The sequence below is a fragment of the Neolamprologus brichardi genome, chromosome 1 (genome assembly GCF_056152115.1).
Source record: "Neolamprologus brichardi isolate AB-2024 chromosome 1, ASM5615211v1, whole genome shotgun sequence".
In the NCBI taxonomy this organism is placed as follows: Eukaryota; Metazoa; Chordata; class Actinopteri; order Cichliformes; family Cichlidae; genus Neolamprologus; species Neolamprologus brichardi.
The window spans coordinates 29,095,729-29,114,222 of record NC_142104.1 but is presented as its reverse complement, the minus strand read 5'-3'; the positions used below and the strand labels follow the sequence as shown (position 1 = coordinate 29,114,222).

At 39.9% G+C, this 18,494-nt stretch overlaps 1 protein-coding gene across 4 annotated transcripts in view; it reads right to left on the bottom strand.

Moving 5' to 3' along the window:
* znf609b (zinc finger protein 609b) overlaps positions 1–13,213 on the bottom strand; it is a 76,161-nt gene extending 62,948 nt beyond the window's left edge. For 2 of the 4 annotated variants that reach the window (XM_035909117.2, XM_035909118.2), the window contains exon 1: positions 12,695–13,212. The gene's annotated coding sequence lies outside the window, so the exon portion shown is untranslated. Of the gene's footprint in view, positions 1–12,690 lie in introns of all 4 variants that reach the window. The other 2 variants (XM_035909119.2, XM_006793855.3) reach the window with 2 other exon arrangements.
* Between the last annotated feature and the right edge of the window lie 5,281 nt (positions 13,214–18,494).

Sequence of the window (18,494 nt, the reverse complement as noted above, 5' to 3'; positions counted from 1 at the left end):
GCTTTCAAAGTGGGGTGATGTCAATAAGGCACACAAGTCATGCACATGACCTGTGGAAACTTAATGTTTCCATATACTAAACTATAAATATGTTGTTAAACCCACAGTCAAACCATGGTGGTTAGTGCTCTATAAATAAAATGATCACAGTGCATGCACAGATGTGAACTACATGAACTAATACCTACCCCCACACATTAATCTAACCTTTAAGGCGAGAATAAGAAACATTACAAAACAAATACGCAATAAAAACTCTGTAATGTCATAGATGTTGGTCCCTACTACCCAAAAGCTTTATGCCAGCTATGCTGTCACAATAAGGCCAGTGTATTTTTCATTTACCTCTGGTTAAACATTGTGTACACACTACTTTGTGGCCACTACCAAAACCTTTTAATCTGTTTTGACCAAATTTGTGTGGTGATTCTTTTTCATGTCCCACTGACAAGAGAAAGTCTTGGTATTGTCTTTGTCTTCTAAGCTTAAAATAACTTCCTGTTAAGTGTTGGCTACAGAGTGGCTGACATCCTTATAAGAACTTTGTTTGGAACATCAACAGAGACCAGCTTCAACATATTATTACTTAACCTAGTGTAGCTGGATTCCCTTAGCACCTTGGGTATTTTTCCATATGACCTCACGAATTCTCCCTCACAAATTTACTTGACATCATGACATTTTCCACTAAATTCAAGAAAAGGTGTTTAAGAAAACACACACAATTTATTCTTTTTGATTATTTAACTGTAGTCAAGCAAAGAAGAATGGCTAATTTAATCAAACAAAGCAGGGCTGAAGCTTGAGGTGATAGTCAAAGTATACTGGTGGTAGTCAAAGTGATACGATCAAGCTCCTCCTCACTTGAGACTTTACTCCGAGTATCTGCTGTCAGGCTCATCAAATTTAGATCATTGACTGATTTCTTGACTTCGACAATACTGCACGCACTAAGGCTGCACATTTCCTTTTTCACACTTTTAAATCAGAGGACAGTCAGTACACAGAAATCACAGCTACCACAAACACTTTCATGTAAACTTGCAATTGCTAGTCTGCAAGACTTCAGTTTCAGTAAAATGGCGGGGAGGAGCTTTAGTCACAGACTGGCAGGAAATTGCATCTGCATTTACATCTATGGAAAACTTGGGTAAATATGTTTGGGTAAATATTGCCAACAGCGAATATCTGATGACTATGCAGCAAGTACCAAAAAACAACGGACCAACTCTTTCTCAGTTAGCTGAAAATTCCAATGCAGGGCACAATCATACTGTCAGTAACAACAGTCAAATAACAATTACATACAGAGGGATTTCAAGATGAGGGTTGAAGGGCTTAACCCTCTCATTACACAAGTGTGTTTAGTGTTGCAAAAACCATAGGCATGAGAATGGTTTATAGAGAACAGGAAAAAAGTGATGAGTCACTCATCATAATGTAGACGTGTGGGCTAACCCTCATTACCTTTAATCCTGTTATGAAACATTTTATCCAAATGGGAGTGGTCTCTTCCAAGATAACAATGCCTCACTGAGAGAGCACGAGGTCTCACTGAATATTCAATAGGTGACAAAATGATGTGATTGACATGCTATGACCATCATGGTCACCAGATCTCAACCTGGTTTACTACTTAAGGGAGAATCTGGACCCTCATTTTAAGATATCACAATCATCATTCTGGAAGAACACTCCTGCAGCAGAGCCTCATGGACTTTGGACTTTCTTAGTTTGACACGTCAAGTGAGGTGCCTGTAAGGACGGAGGTGTAGTTGGAAGCCATCCACAAAACACCGATCCACAAATTCTACACAGGAATGCCAGAAAAGTACACACATTTAGACGACAGTATAAGATTGCAAAATGTTATGCGAGAATAGACATTTGTTTTTTGAGATCACTAATAATGAACATTGTGTATTTTCACAACGTTTTAAAGATAAAAATCAAGGTTTCAGGTTGAAACTGAGAAAACTTTAGAAAAAAGCATAAGAGAAAAGGTGCACAAGAAAGAATGCAAAATTATAATGTCTTAGTATATATATATATTTTTTTTTAAAATCAGGTGTAGTATGCATATACCAGTGAGAGACAGTGCTGAAGCGCTTTGCACCAACTGTGAAATGTTAAAGTATTATTTTGAATAGCCGATATGTGATCTTTCCCCTATCAATCAATATTAAGGTTTTCCTCCTCGACCCAGAATGTAAACTGAAAAAGGAGCTGAAATGTGCGAGCTAAAATAAGCTTGTTTTATTAACTTAAATACTGACTGACAAATGAGGGAGAAGGAAGAGATGTGAAAGGAACATGGCCTCGGGCTAAAGAGCAGAAAGTCCCTGAATAACACTGCTCTCTGTGTCTGTGTGTGTGCAGCAGAAAAGATAAAGACACTACTTTTTTCCCTAGAGTCTTTTGTCGACTGTTTATTACATGCATTCCTGCACGGGCAGCTCACCAGGCAGGATTCCAACAAATTCTTAGTGAAAAGTGAAATACCCATCTGCACACAGTGCATTCAGTCAAGTTAATGGTATCTACTCGCAAATTCTCTGGACCTTTCAGGCTTTTATACTAGTTTATTCCACGAGGAATCTTCTATTAACCTACTACACTGAGGATGACTGAACAATAGAAATCAGTAATAAAGCAACAACAGCACCACAGTGAACACTGGCATAACCGCTCCTACAGAGTGTCAAAAGTCCAACTATGAGAAGACAGCAGGCCACTGGTGAGTGACTAATACACTGCACTACTGTTTGTACCATAGACAGTTGTGGTGTTGCTATGTGAATGTCCAACTAGAGAAAGGCCGAGGACAACCATTAACCTCAAATAACTGCCTGCCTCTCTTCCAGCAGCTGCCTAACAGGGGCCGAGTCAACAAGCGAGGCTTCAAATGGCATTGTCACTCTAACATGGTGGCTACCCACAATCAATGCTGCACTGATCTGTCCCTCAGAGACACAAGTGTCATGTGCAAAAAATGACAAGAATCAAGAGTAAGCAATAATTTGGACCCAATTCACTCTCGATCAGAGAACTGGTTTTGACAGCGTGGAATCTATTGCTGACAAATTATCTGCAGCACACTATGTAAAAATCACATTTTAAGTCAGGAGTGGGCAATCAATTCCCCCAAAGGGCCAAATGAGAAACTGGGACCAACAGGCTACACTAAGTTCTGCTTAATATTAATTGTATCTCTTATAAGCTTATTGGCGTGGCCCTCCACAACAGTCCCAGTTTTTCATGTGGCTCCTTGGGAAAATTAATAGGCTGCCTCTGTTTTAAAGGGCACTTTAACTTTGTACTTGAAGCATAAAGACTCACAACACAACTGCTCATAAAAACACACACACACACAGAGAAACGTAGGCAGTAACATCTGACAGTAAGGCCTAAGGTGCACACTCTATCACCAATGTTTGCAGTGCTGGAAATCGTATGCGAGGTAAGAAATGCATTCTATGCTGCATTTCTGTAATGGGAAAATAGCCACATTAAATCATTTTCTTTGACTTGTGTATTACACAATACCCATAATAGGTTATAGCTAACGAGTGGTCCCACTTTTCACTGTGTATTAACCTTAAACAATACTGTTTAATATAGTTTTGAATATTTGGAGCTACAGTGCATCTTCCATGCTGGACCATGTGACAGAGGTCTAGACCAGCTTTCCTTTAGAACGCGAGTTTAAATACATTCGCCTTATTTGGACATTTGACATACTTGTTTACACATTTGCTGCCACCGTGACCACTTGGTCATCCATTAAAGGAAATGTGTTTCCGCCTCCAAAAATGCAACTCAGCTATGTCGGAGTTCAAACGCACCATCACTTAGAAAAGTATAAGAGCTGAGGTTTGCTTGCTTTGTCCTCGTGTTGTCACCAATGCAAATGATTCTCCTTCAATTCTCCGTCTACCTCTCCTATTCCCCATGCCTGTTTGTTCTCCCTTTTCCCCAGCATCATCAATTTTCTTTTATAGCGGCTGCCAAATTAAAATGCAAAGCAAACAGGCTTTCTCCAGCACATTACTGTATGTTACAAGTAAAAGCTAAAACAACCAATCACACAATATGTAGACCATACCATGTGTGCTCTTTTTTAGCTGCAGTATATTTAGTCCGATATATTCACACGTTGGAGCATCCTAATATTTCATTTCACTACTAATAACACTAAAGCTGAATTTATGCTTCTCTGGCGAGTTGTTTCTCTGCTCCTTTTTGTAGATGCCTACGGCGTGGGAAGTGATTTATGGTTCAGCGTAGGATTTAACCCGTTGGCTGTCGTGGCATTGCTACCTCACTAGATGGATGTGTTGTACATTTTTGTGCCATGCTGTGTATTTATTTCCCAACCAAGTAATATAATTTACCTTCATGTATTTGCTATGCTGTGCTTACGTGATTAAAAAAAAAGAAGCAAATATGTCCATGTTGTTTACATTCTCAAAGAAATAGAAAATGATGGTGAAGACTAAGCTGTTCCATTACTCCCATGAACCCTTTACAGCCTGCGTTAACCTCACACTGCTACATCTTAATACAAAGGCATAAATCTGCCCTAAGCAGTTTAGTGAAACATTACACACCCATATTTTTTTGCAAACCAGTCAGGACAGTTCAAACCACTAATGTTAAGCCACAAGAGCTACTACTTGCAAGACTATGCGCGAGTGCTGCTCCATTTGCATGTTTTTGATTAACTGCTTTCTCTGCCCACAATCTCGACCTTAAATAGGATCTCTGCTCTTGAGAGTAACCGGGTATCTCCACTGATCTTCCTTGATCGTTTGTGAAATCGCATAACACAGTTTTATCGGGGTAAGACCTACATTTGCTGTCCAAATAAGTGAATTTGTTCCAGCGTCTTGTCAGATTAATTGGAAAAATGAACAGGGACAGATAATAATGACTTCCTGCAGGCTGATTAGATTTAAATTTCCTGATTTCTGGCATTAGTATTTTAATTCATTTGCATTTTGTGGTGCTTTCTGTCAGATTTTTTGGTTACACAAAGTAATCTGGTGATTATCTTTTTGATAAACTTATTATCAGCCAAAGAGTCTCATTATAAATTTCCCATAGCGCAGAATAATGTTGCTAACCAACACAATGTTGCAGATCTGATTTCCCCTTTGTTTTTGTTTGATGTTTGTTCATTGTGTTGTTCATTACTTGTTTTGTGTTTTGATTATTATCATCATAGACCTAAGCATATTTTGCCAACAGCACACAACAGCCCCAATCTGGTTGGCCTAGGTAGCAAAAGGACATAAGAATCAGTGTGCCAGTTAACAAAAACTGCCAGCAGACTACACAAAATAGTTGGAAGTGATCCAAATGTGGTCGCCCAGGGTAACCAAACAACTAGTACTGTTGAAGCCTGAGGCCCCAAATAAGATTTCCTGTAACTACATGCCAAAGCTGACTGTTGTATAGAAGATTGGTTGATTTCATTGGGATGTTTTTGTAAAGCCCATCTGATACTGGATTTTTGGAAGCAATGCCGATACTGACTTTTATGCTACAGTGACACTAGATAAAACAGTGGAGGGAGACTGTAGCACCAAAAAATAAAAATGACTGCGTGTCTGTGCAATGAACTGCTTCAAAGATGGAGACTAGGTTTGTAACCACCATTCAAAGCGACTTTGGTATGTCAAGATGGTGATAAAACGGCAATGAAACAGAGCCAGTTTGTTATCAGTTTGTGATTAAATTGGGTCAACCTGGCAATTACATGAAATCTCTTTACGATAATATAGTGATTCTCTGTAAGAAATCTGTAACAATCGCAAATCTGTTGCTGTTTACATACACAAAAATTCACATTAAACAAAGTCCAGTCAAGACTGGAAATTCCCCCTGAATAATGATGTAGTTATGGCAGGGCGGGGCTTAACTACAAAATGATAGATGTTTGGCAACCTTGCTTTTATATGAGAACATAACCAGAATACAACCACTTCGCAACTAGATGACAACCAGTTGAGCGCCGTCTCCTATTGCAAAACAATGCATCACAGATAAGCAACTCATCGGCACAGACTGACTCAGATCAATTGCGAATTTTTGGCAATTGATTTGTGTCTATAAATTGGACAGCATTTATTCCCAAATCTCTGCTAATCTGTCTCACAGTGATTGCAGTCAGTCTGAATCAGACCACAAATTTTTGTGAACAGGTTCCCTCCCCAAAGGCGACCCTGGCAGAAAGTGGTCGCCACAAGTACTTGAAATCCGTCGCCAGTAGCAAACCAGGTCAATGGATTCACTAAGATTTTGGACTCCACTGACCAAGAAGCCAGCTTTCCTAATTTTTTATTCTAGTGTTACTGAGCCATTAGACAACAAAGGTTTTCAACAGTGATATCGGTCAATTAGCACAAGAAAGCTCTTTTTACATTTTTAACTACTACATTAAACTTTTCTAGTCAACAAGCTGTCTAATGATACACGTTTCTAAATTAACTCAACATCTTTTTGTATTAAATTCTATTTAAGAAAAAAACAATTCATATCAACACATTAAACATTTACACCAACACCAATAAATCTGCAATACATCCATTTCCAGTTTGTTCTCTCCGATAACACAAGGATAAAACACATCTCAAATCACTGTACAATTTAAAGCAAAAATAAAAACCTGGCCTATTACTGTTGCTCGAAGATCCAGCACTAAATTCTTCAGTGATGTCTTCACTACTGAACAGCTGAAAATACATAATGCCTACTAAACTAGCCCCATGATATATTGAGCCCTGCAAAAATCAAACAACTACAGCCTTTAATCCCAGTTAATTCTTTATCCATGCACAGTAAAAAGGAACTGGACATGATCGCCATGCACCTCGAACGACAACCCTTTGGTGGGCTTTAAACCGAAGCCGCTTTGATGGGAAAGCGTTTCAAACTTAAACAACATTAAAATTCTATACATCTGTTTTCATGCATGCCCGGGCAGAGGGATGAAACAGGATAGTAGATCTCTGTTAACATTCGCACAGTTTTAGACTGACGAAGGAAATGGTGCTCTTTGAAAGTGGTTGCCGTTCCAATTGATCATCCGTGTTTTTAACATTAGACTGCAGCAATTGTGGATGTTCTCTCATTTACTCATCAATATAACAAGCAAGGCTGGTGTCATCTGAGAGCGACAACAGTTTCTCTTTGATTCCTCAGATGACAGTGGATTCTGCTGTATGATTAGGGCAACAGGGATAGAGCCTCCCACTCACTGCCACCACGCTACACTATTGATGTGCTCTGAGGAATTCCCGCGCATCACTTCAAAGACCTTTCTTGCTCTACACTAAGCTCAACTCAAAAACATATCTTCATAAAAGACCGTGACATTCCTACAGCTAAAAGCGAGCTTATATCTGGGAAAGACATAATTGCTTCGCGTCAAAAAATGGATACGCTGTATGTTCTGTAGAGCAACTTAGAAAAAAATAATATTATATTGTAGCATTTTCTTTACCATTTTAATCAACCATTTATAGATGTGCATGTAGCAGCGAAAAGATAACCACTGTCAGGAACAAGTGATGCACCACTGATTAATGAGGTCACACTGCTTATGAATGGAGGAGTGAAGGCAGCACTAAATGCAATGGTGTGGTAAAAAACCCCAAAGGTTTTGTAATAACAGAAACACAACTATCCTTTTGAATCGACCCCCATAATTGCTGTGGCTTTCCTTTCTACAATCACACGGGACGATACGTCAAACCAAAAGCAAATGAGACAGCATTTCTGCAGCACTCAAGTCTGTGCTGCGCCACAAAAGCTGACAATATCTTTATAGCCTGTGTGGGGGAGACTTGAGTGTAACCTGGGCTCACATCCCAGGAAAAGATGGATCACTGGTTTCTGGCAAAACAGCAGCTGTGCAACAAGCATTCAAAGTGCCCCCCCTCCCCCGCTGTAATGGGCAATTCACAAGTGAGAAATCCAATCAAAGCTGCAAAACGTGAAGCAGAGCTGCATATTCTGATACAACATTACAGCCCCCACGACAACCGTCACATCCTCAACTTTGTCAACAAAATGGTAGCCTCAGGAAATACAGACGGCGGCAACATCCACACAATCACTTTTCATATATAAAATCTATTTTGGGGGCCAGCTGAGGTACATTTTCCCCCCACTACAAGCTTCCCTAGCCCACCCACACAATGGATGGCTCAATAAATATTGCCATCTATTCTGACTATCAGTTTCCATTGTCCTGCATTTACTATGCTTGAACAAGCAAATAAAAAAATTAAAAAAACAAAAAAAAACAAAACACAACACCATTTTAATAATTGCATTACATAATTACACATTTCAGTAATATTTCGCAGTTTTCAGGTGTATCGCAGCTTTTAAGCCTTGCCGCGGCCTGTTTCATTATAATCTCGACAGTCATGTTCATATCGAAAGATGATGGAAATTACATAATCACGTCTGAACCGTCCGCCCACCTGTCTTTCCACAAGCTACGAAAACAACACAGGACACTCCACGGAGCACTTGATTGATTACAGGAACTGTTTAATCAAAGTCTGAACTTACTGCAGACCTAGTCAGCTGTTACAAGCAGATACAGCATAGTCAAAATTCACAGGTAGCCAAGTGTGCAACACACAGCGGCACAGGCTGAAAATATAAACAATCAACCGTTTTCTTAAGTTGTTGTCCCCCCAAAAAAAGGATTTAAATATGCCATCAAAACATATTGGGTTACCAAAGCCTATGCTACTTTCTCTTCACGCTAGAAGTGTGAAATGAAGTCCCAGGTGTCTCTCTCACTCCTTTTCAACTGTGTGCACATGCAAAGGAAATAGCGAAAGCTGCACCTCTGCAGGTTAGCTGTTCCAATGGAACACAGTATGCACTATGGTAGGTAGGTAAGTAGCTATTTTAACCAAGTGCTATATTGCATTAACAATTACTGACTACAATTTGGAGGTCAGGTCATGTAGGTAATGCTGTTTTTCTGAAGGCACTCAAGCGTTCCATGTTAGAGCTTCCCTGCAGTGCTTCAATAAGCCCATCCCCCCCATCACTCAGAGTGGATCGCTTCAAAAGAATCTTAACCTTGGAGAAACGCTGCATGTATGCTTTAAAGTACAAAGATTTTCATCTAATCACAACCAGCCTATTAACACTAACTGCATTAAAGCACTCAACACTTCACAAAGGGAACTGTGGAATGCATATGCGTCTCATTCCTCATGATCCATTTCATTGCTAATGTAAAACCCAGGAGTATAATTGAATATGTGGATATATGTGCACCTGTAAAAAAGGCTTAATTCAAGTGGTTTGAAAATAAAAGGCACCATAAGCCTTCGAATGACCAGCTACCTTCGAGGATATAAGTTAAATCCTTTCTGAGTTTGCTATCAGCTGGTGTGTGGCCACGACATGACGGCAGCCTTACAAAGCCAACATAATCCCCTTGTCCTGGACTAATCTAATGCCCTGGACCTCAAAACAAACACTTTTTAATGCTCTTCTTGCACAGTGTTTCTTTGGTATATAGTCTGAGGCACAACAGATTTTTAAAAAGGTGAAAGGCTGGTCACAGTTAACGCAAAACAAATCTGAGCCAAAGCCCAGTGCCATCATGTACATTAGTCACTTTTACAGTCAGTTACTGTCCTTTAAAAACATTACATACCAGCAGCTGAGTTATCAAGGACATCAGACTGTTGAATAAGGAAATGGGAATTTCCTCAAGTGGCGTTGCTCTCGTGTTCAGTCACTTCACAAGCTATGGTCTGTCAGACTGTATAAAATCTATCTGCCATGCTATAACAAGGATCCTAACACCCTTACAATGATTAAAACAAATTACTACTAAAAAAAAAAGTTAATCAGATGGAGAGGAACTGCCTTTGAAAAGGTACTGAGCTGGAAAGAAAGCTATGCCAGCTCTATGCCTTACAGTGAAATTGCTCAATTTTGTCCACCAAAAGAAAAAATAGCAAAGGACATGTTTGCTCTGTGGAAACATTGCTATTATTAAAAGGGACACCAGTGCTTTCACATGTATGAATTCAATTTCAGGGCAAATCCTCTGGGCTTAACACTGTTATATTACCGTCTTTTGTATTGATTTCAATGTGACAAAGACATGAGAAGAATGAGTAATAAACCTCTAGGTAAAACAAAGTGTTCAAAAAGAAATCAATACAAAACAAGTCGGTAATAATACGTAGTGACCAAACACTCTTCCAGCATGTGTAAAAGACCTTAATCATTTATTGGAACCACTAGCAAATTAATGTTAGTCTGGTTAAGGTGATCCTTTTGCTGCCCCCTCTGATATAGGTTATTTGGCTAGCTGTACTGAAAAAAATATGACCCGTCACAAAACCTCAGAACGAATGCATTTTATGCTGCCTTGGGTCACGTGCGTGACTTTCTATTGACTTGACATTATTTCACATAAGTCACTTGAAATCATTAAGTCCCGTCAGGCCTTAATGACTGCATACCAAGTCTTAAATGAGGAACTCGTACACCTCTATGCCAAAAAGCTGGTATGAGAAAACCACAGGTCTGCTGCAGACTGGCCTGGACTCAAACAACTTCCAACACGTTCCACATTGCCGAATAGGGAACAAACGCTTCATGCGCATTATTCCAAAGTAGCTTAATATTAGAATGCAGAAAAGTGTCTTCAAATGGTGTCCAGAGTTTTCGCGAGCCAATGTATCCAACCTGATTTAATAGTAAATGAAGCATTAGCCAGGAATGCCTGAGGCTCTTGAGAAACCAGTGACATGTTTAATGATTGAGTATTCAGTTACTGTCAACTGTAGTAGATTTGTGTAAACAAATACATTTCATTAACAAAAGAACCACTCATTCCACTCATTTGCATTGGTTTCACCTCATTTATGGCTTGGGTGGATGGTACAGTCGATGGCTCAGACAGTATTTCACTCTTAAAGTAAGAAGATAGTTACTTCTATCACTAAATTGAAATTGTTAAGGCTTAATGGTGGACAAATTGTAGTTTGTTTCATTTCTGTACTTCAATCTCATAACCTATTATTGGAAAATGACATCAGCTTCACCTACTTATCCATCTACCTCGAGTACTCTGTAATAATATCTGAAGGTTCTGCAACCGCTTGCAAATATCTCATTGCGAGATCATCCACCCACGCCAGATATCCTTACACTTAGGCATGCCACATGGAAGACCTTGAGTGTTGTATTGTAAGCACTTAGAGGTTGTTCTTGCAAAAACAGAAATGTGCAACAAAAATGACAAATGTCCTCAACAAATCATATTTAATTGACTGCCAGCACTAGGCCAGTACACATTAAGCAGGATTGTGCAAAGCCTGTGACACGTTTATGTTGCAAGCTTGCACAACAATTAAAACCATGTCTCACTTTTTCCCAATGAACCCATGCTGTTTAAAAAAAAAAAAATTCTGCACACTGAAGCGTTTTTGATTTTATATATATATATATATATATATATAAAATAGATTTAACACTACTGCAGTCTTGTATCTTGACTAATGAATATGTTGAACACTTTAACCTGCAGCTAAGTACTAGACTGAAACTACTTTGCTAGTCTTTAATGTGGTCCTGTTACAGTCCATGGAGCAGCACAGACCATGGGGTAGAGCACAGGGTTAGCCCACAGTGGTCTTGTTAAAACGGAAATCTTGTGCTTGAGCTGAATGACTCAATTCACTGAGATGGGACACCCCCAAGAACATGAGCTGACAAAACGTGACTTGTTTAGGGTTTTTTTGTTTTGTTTTGTTTTGGGTTTTTTTTTTTTGTTTTTTTTTTTTTTTGGGGGGGGGGGGGGGGGGGGGGGTCCATGGAAGTCCTAACCATAGCTACATATTAACATGATCCACCATTTTGTAATTTTTTTAGCTGTAATACAGAGCACTTTGTCTGAAGCCACAACCTGTAACAAGAGTTGTAGCACTTGTTTACACTGCTCTGTGTGTGTGTGTGTGTTAACACCAGTAGACGTGTGGTTTCAAACAGATTCACACAGATCCTCACACTCTGCTAAATCATCACTAGTAACACGTTAAAAGATCAGGCTTTCATTTTCATGTCTTCTTAAGTGCCCCTCGCAATTCACTAACGAGACCCCCTGGGAGTCCCCGGTACCCAGATTGGGAAACACTGTGGTCACTTCACTGGCGGAATTTGCAGCTTCAAATCTGCCCAGATCCTTATTTTATTTCCAAACATGGGGTGGGGGGCGTTTAAAAACAAAAACTATTAGTGAAGTCAGCCAAGTGTATTCTTGGCTAATAAATATTGCAGTCCCCGAGGGTAACTGTCACGACCCGTGAGCTCAACTTAAAGAATCTGTTAGCAGTGTTTTAACGGTTATGGTACAAGCTTCACTTTCACACGTTAGCTGAAGTTCAAGAAGCGGTTAGAGCTAACTTAGCTCGGTGTAATGAGCTAATCTAAGTGTAACGTTAGCTCTCTGGCAGACTGAAACAATGAGCTCAGAGTGCAGTCAGCCTTGGCTAGCTTGCTGCTGCATGCTGTGTTGGCTACATAACGTAAAGCTAGCCAGCTTGCCATGCACACAAGGCTAACGTTAAATGGCTAACGACTCGTAGCACTATTAACAATAAGAAGAAAAAAAGAAGAAAAAAATGTACTTACTTACCGACTTAGCTAGACACTCCTATTCCAAACCGTGGTCTGCCCATGGTGGTGTATGCTCCATAAAAAGAACAAATCAACGGTAATTATGCTTTACTTATAAGAAAACCTCTAAAAAAAAATCTGAAGCACCAGAAAGCAGTGGCAGCGCACTCCCCAAGACATCCAACACAAGAGAGGAGGGGAGGCCAGCGATTCACTGGACTTCTGCCATCACACTTCGAGATACCGTCCACAGCGTAAACAGCCGAGTCCCGAGCGCATTTTTATCGGTGCCGTCTCAAGCCAGACACAAGTCCAGTCCTCTCCAGCGACCCTCTGTCAATTATTCCCACAGCGAATAGCTTTCAATCCAGGTTAATTCCTCCGTATTCACCGTCTCTGGATGAGCGCCGTGCTGGTTCTTCGTGTGGGAACTGATACAATGTAGCCAACCAGCAGCAGCGATTAGGAAATCCAGGATAGAGAAGTTCCTCTCGGAATGGACTGGGATACGTCAGGTACAATGCATGGAACTGGATTAACCAGCCTGGACTGTGTGCGTGTGTGTGTTAGTTTTCAGCGAGGGGATATGCACCAGCTAGTCCAGCCCCCACTGAATGCGTTGAGTTCTAGCCGCTGCTGTGGTTTTTACACAGAGACAGGGCCGTAGCCAGGATTTTTAAAAATACTGAGGTCATAAGTTGAATCTTTTCCTCTCTCAGTTCTTATAATGGAGTAAGGCTTCTTTAAGCTATCTATAAATAATACTGTTTTCCTATAAATAACACCGATTTCAGATTTATTGCTAAATGTAGGACAGAGCACAATTACCAAATGCAACTAGCAGCCCAAAACATCAAAATGTTAAATGTAGCCTTCCATGATCCAGAAAAGACACCAATAATCCTCCATAAATTGTCTGTAGTTTACTCACTGAAGTGACTCTTCTTTTTTTTTAAATGATGTGATTTTACATTAAAAATATTTTAAATAATGACTTCACATAAAAGTGTCTAATACATTAGAAAATACCAAATAGTAGACAATAGACCACTGTTGTGCTACATTACAGTTCAGGGATAGAAATGCTAATAATCTGATGATGATGATTTGTTGATGACTGTGTGATAATGGGAAGTCAGACATAAATTGTCTGGCCTTCATCATGTGTTTATAAGACACAACTAATGATATTGTCAGTACACTCCAAACAATATGCCAGTCACTCTTGGCCTATCAAAAGGTCAACATCATAGGTATATTTTTAAATCAGTAGTGTGACAGGACTCTAGCTACCCTTACTGCTTCCATAGGAATTAAGAGGGTCAGTCTCAAACAAGTACTGCCAAAATCCGACTGCCTCTATAAGTGCAGATGTTTTAGCAGTTGGCTGGTCTGAGGGGTTCAGGTGTGTGTAGATACGGTTTTCTAAGTAGTATAACGTTCTAGCAAATTCACCACAAGGTCAGACCCTACAATGCTCAGGGAAATTGTAAAAAACGGGTGGGGGGGGGGGGGGGGGGGGGGGGGTCCAGGTGGTACATTTTAGTCTCTAGAGACCTCAGTTAGCATGTTAAATGTGTAAAACATGTTTCAAACAGTATCCAGACCAGAGTTTGTCAGTAATGAACAGCGGCATATTTAGCAAATTCCAAATCAACAGAAACACCTCATACTAACTGTCAAACACATGGTGAAAACAAGCCCACAAACTCAGTGAATTAAAGGGACATTGTAGAGAAAAATGGACCAAACTTTCTTGACAACAATACGAGACACTGATAAAGTAGTTCAGAAAATTATTACTTCAAGATTTTGCTGGTAAAAGTTGTTCTAAAAACTACTAAATCACACTTAGTCTGTTAAAGAGTAATAACACACATACACATAATAACACTTATTAATGGAGCTTGGAGTGACCATGTAAAAAAACTGAATTAATTGTGTATAAAAAATTCATTAGGGAATTATTAATTATTATTATTAGGCAGTCACATATGGATTCATCACCGTGTAATAAGCCATCAGATCTGCAGGGGGGAAACTGATAAATGGTTTTTAGAGTAATCCTGGTCTGCCCTGGAATGTTACATGTTTAAAAGGTGCATTGTTGTTCATATTTTCCCTACCAGCCTTTTCCAGAAGGAAAGTGGCTGAACAGTTCAGTGGAGCGGTCTACTTGATGAACTAAAGAGCTTACCTAAACAATAAAGCAGGTGTTACTCTGGACAGGGGTAAACACTGACCAAAGGGATTTGTCACAACCTGGCAACCCAAATGTTCACGTAACTGGCTTATAAATGATCGAATACACTTAGTATGTGACTTATTCAACCTGTACAAGCCCACAGGGGTGTTTTGTCGTTAGAACGTGGCAGCACTGACGCATCACGATGAATGTACTCTAACTTGGTTTTAAAAAAGGGAAACCAAATGTGCATTTTGTTGAATGACAACACTTTTAAATCTGTAAAAACTGTGATTCTACACAAGAAAGCAACGCGGAGGCAAAAACTTGATCTTCACGCTTGAGGCAAATTGGACATGTTACCTTAGTGACTGCCAGCTGGGTTCAGATTTTACTGAAGTGAATCTATAACAACAACTGACGGGGAGTTTCTCAGAAAACATTAAGCTGGGAAAGGAAAAGATTCCTACAATAAGACCCTTAGACATGTCATGAATCCAGTTCTCCCAGCTCCACGGATAACCTTTCATGTGTACCAGCTTCAAACACCATGAAGGCTTTAAGTCGTTGTCTCGCTCAGTGCTGGTTTCCCAGGCAACAAGAATATGATAATGTTGCCTTTGACATGACAGAAGGAATCATCTCGCTAACAAACAGAGACAACAGGCACAGGGAGGGCTCGGAGAGAGGCAGGGGAGGGGGCTGAATTAATGGACTCATTTTCACACAGAGGGAAACACAGCGGCAGCAGCTACTTACCATCCTCCATCTTCCTCTATTGCCTCCAATGCATTCCTGCTGGCAGGCACACTCTTGCTCTCCCGAGGGAACAGCCAGCCTCCATTGGAAAGCTAAATAACAGTCAGTGGCCAGTGGGGACCGGAGAGGGACAGCTTTCTGATGAAGGCTGCCCTTCAAGGCTGTATGGCTCCAAACCAAGTGCTCTCGCTGCTTAGCGTCGCACCAGCTAAAACCTGAAATGAACAAGCTGTGTGGACGCCATGTGTTTTCCATCAGTGAAGAAGGGTTAATCAGCCAGCCATGTGGAATCACAGAGGGGCTGGCTTGATTCATGTGATCATCTTTCCATTACTCTATAAAAGAAACTGTAAAGCCTCAAAGCCCATCTGTAAGAAAGTTGTTCTTTAGCACATGTTTGAAAATCCATATCAGCTAACAGCCTTGTTGAAGAAACTGATGCAACAGAATAAAATGACATAAAATGACACAGTCACAGAAAATAAAAATGTATCGTCCTTACCTAGATTAAAAAGGCAAAGCCTACTGAATGGACTGTTTTTGTCATACACATTTATGTTTTCACATTTTAGTCCTCACTTTGCTCCAGACTGAAATGTCCCATCATTAATGTTTATGCTAACAATACATCTTTTAAATTGCAAGGTATCTAAGCTTAATTTTTTTTACATAACATCTTGTGTTTTGAACAGATTAAGTCTAAATGTAAAGATACAAATGTGACATGTACTGTTAACACTGCTGATTTAATGTTGTTACATTTACATCTGCTCAGATTGATTTTTTTCTAGTGCATGACATTAACTTGTTTATTGTTTTCTTTGACTGAAACGTTCCAAGCATCTGTTACATGCAGGCATTCATTCCCCCCTTGAGAATGAAGGGTAATAACCTTGTTTCTCAGCGCCATCATTGTTGAAATCTTTCATTTGGTTTACAATTAAATTCCTCACGAAACCATTACAATCCCATCGTCTTTGACTGTACTTTGTGTTTAGTACCACTCAAAAAATATTAGCACCAAATGAAAATGGCGATGGCGGGAATGGTAAGAGTTTTTATTAATCCAAGTCAATTCAGTTTTATTTAGATAGCACCAATCACAACACCAGTCACCTCAAAGCTCTTTATATTCCAACAATAATAGAGAGACTGTTTAAAAAGTGCTTTAAACAAACAAAAGCAATTGGCCACCTACATGTTACACCTACAGGATCTGCTCCCGTCATAGTAACCAGTGCCATGAAGCTCCCAGTGCACGGTTTTTGTGCTGATGTTAATGACATTTGAAACCCTGCAGTTACTGAGTGTTAGTGACTTTTATGTACAATGGACCTTAGCAGTTGGTGACCCCGCTCTGTAACCCTACATGATGTGCCACTTTGTGTCCGAGTTCCTGTGGTTCCTAAACACTTCCAGTATGGAATTATACCACTTACAGCTGATGGTGGAACATCGACAAGTGAAGAAATGTTACAAATTGACTTGCTGTAATGGTGATATCCTATTACAGCACCATCTTCCAACTCAGCGAGCTCTTTAGAACCATCCATTCTTTCTGTCTGTGTAGGCGCTTGGTCATCCAGGTCATGGTAGCCTTCACAGCTTGGAAAAGGAGGAATCCAAGAGGCTTTTTCGGTCCCGTGTAATAAACCTCTAGAGGAGGCTGTCTTCTTTGGAGGTGGTCCTGAAGGTCGTTAACCTACTATTGATCTTGTGAGTAGTCACGTAAGCTGAGGTGTCAAAAAAGCTGTGGGTCATCCCCATCACTTGGGCAGACAGGTGAAACCTCTGTTAGACCTTACCCCACCCCACTATCACGTTAACTATTGAGGTTACCTGAGGCAAGGTGTGAATGGGGGTTGAAACCCCTGGGAAGGGATTTCAGGACTGCATTGCAGGTGGCTCATAGCTGATGTCGTAAGCCGACACCTCTGTTTAATGATGGTCGTTCACGGCGGACATAGATGGTCTCCTTTACTCCTCTTTCAAACCTTCTGTCTTCTCAGTCCAAAACGGGCGTCCTTGAAAGACTGACCTTTGTCCTTAAGGTGCCTTCCATGCTAACTTTACATATAAACAAACTATATTTCGACACCTTGCTTTATAAATACGCTGTACTTTTCAGGGGGCAGGCTGTATTATGGAGCGTTCCTTTTTACATCTTTATTTAATATTAATTATATTGATGCGCAGGGTGGATATTGTGTTATTAATCTTTTGTACAATCCAAATACGAAAAAGGACTCTCGGTCTCACCAAGTTACATGAAAAAATAAACGCCATCACATTTTGCGGACTTGTGTGACCTTATGTAAATCTAACTTTATATTTTTTCTTTCACAGTTCAAACATAACTTTTAAAAGGACTGCACAGGAAAGGAATGTTTCTTTACCTCTAAAATACCTGGAAATTAGGCGATAGTGTATCCCACTATTACACTATTACTGTAACAACATAAGATGGAGAAATATAGTTTGTTTTTCAGCAAAACTACCAAGAAATTTGGCAGGACTTAAAATTATTTACAGTATAATCATTTCTTTGTTTCCTGTAAAACTTGTAAAACTCTTTTTCTAGTTTACCTACCTTTAAGTGTTTGTAGGTAAATATATTTACGTTCTTATTTCACATAAAGTACATCGAAATGCCATTGAATTACAGGGTAATTATGCTTTTAGTTTGGGGCTGTATTATAAAGTGTTACAGCGTTACTCTGTGTACACTCCTCTTTTTCACAGGAAGCAGTGAATGCGTAAACCCCGCGTTGCGAGAGAATGAGACGGACAGAAGATGAGTTGGAGTTGTTGGGATTTGATGACCTGACTTGTCTGGTCGTAGCCATCAGCGAAGGTCGTGTAATGGATTGGAGTC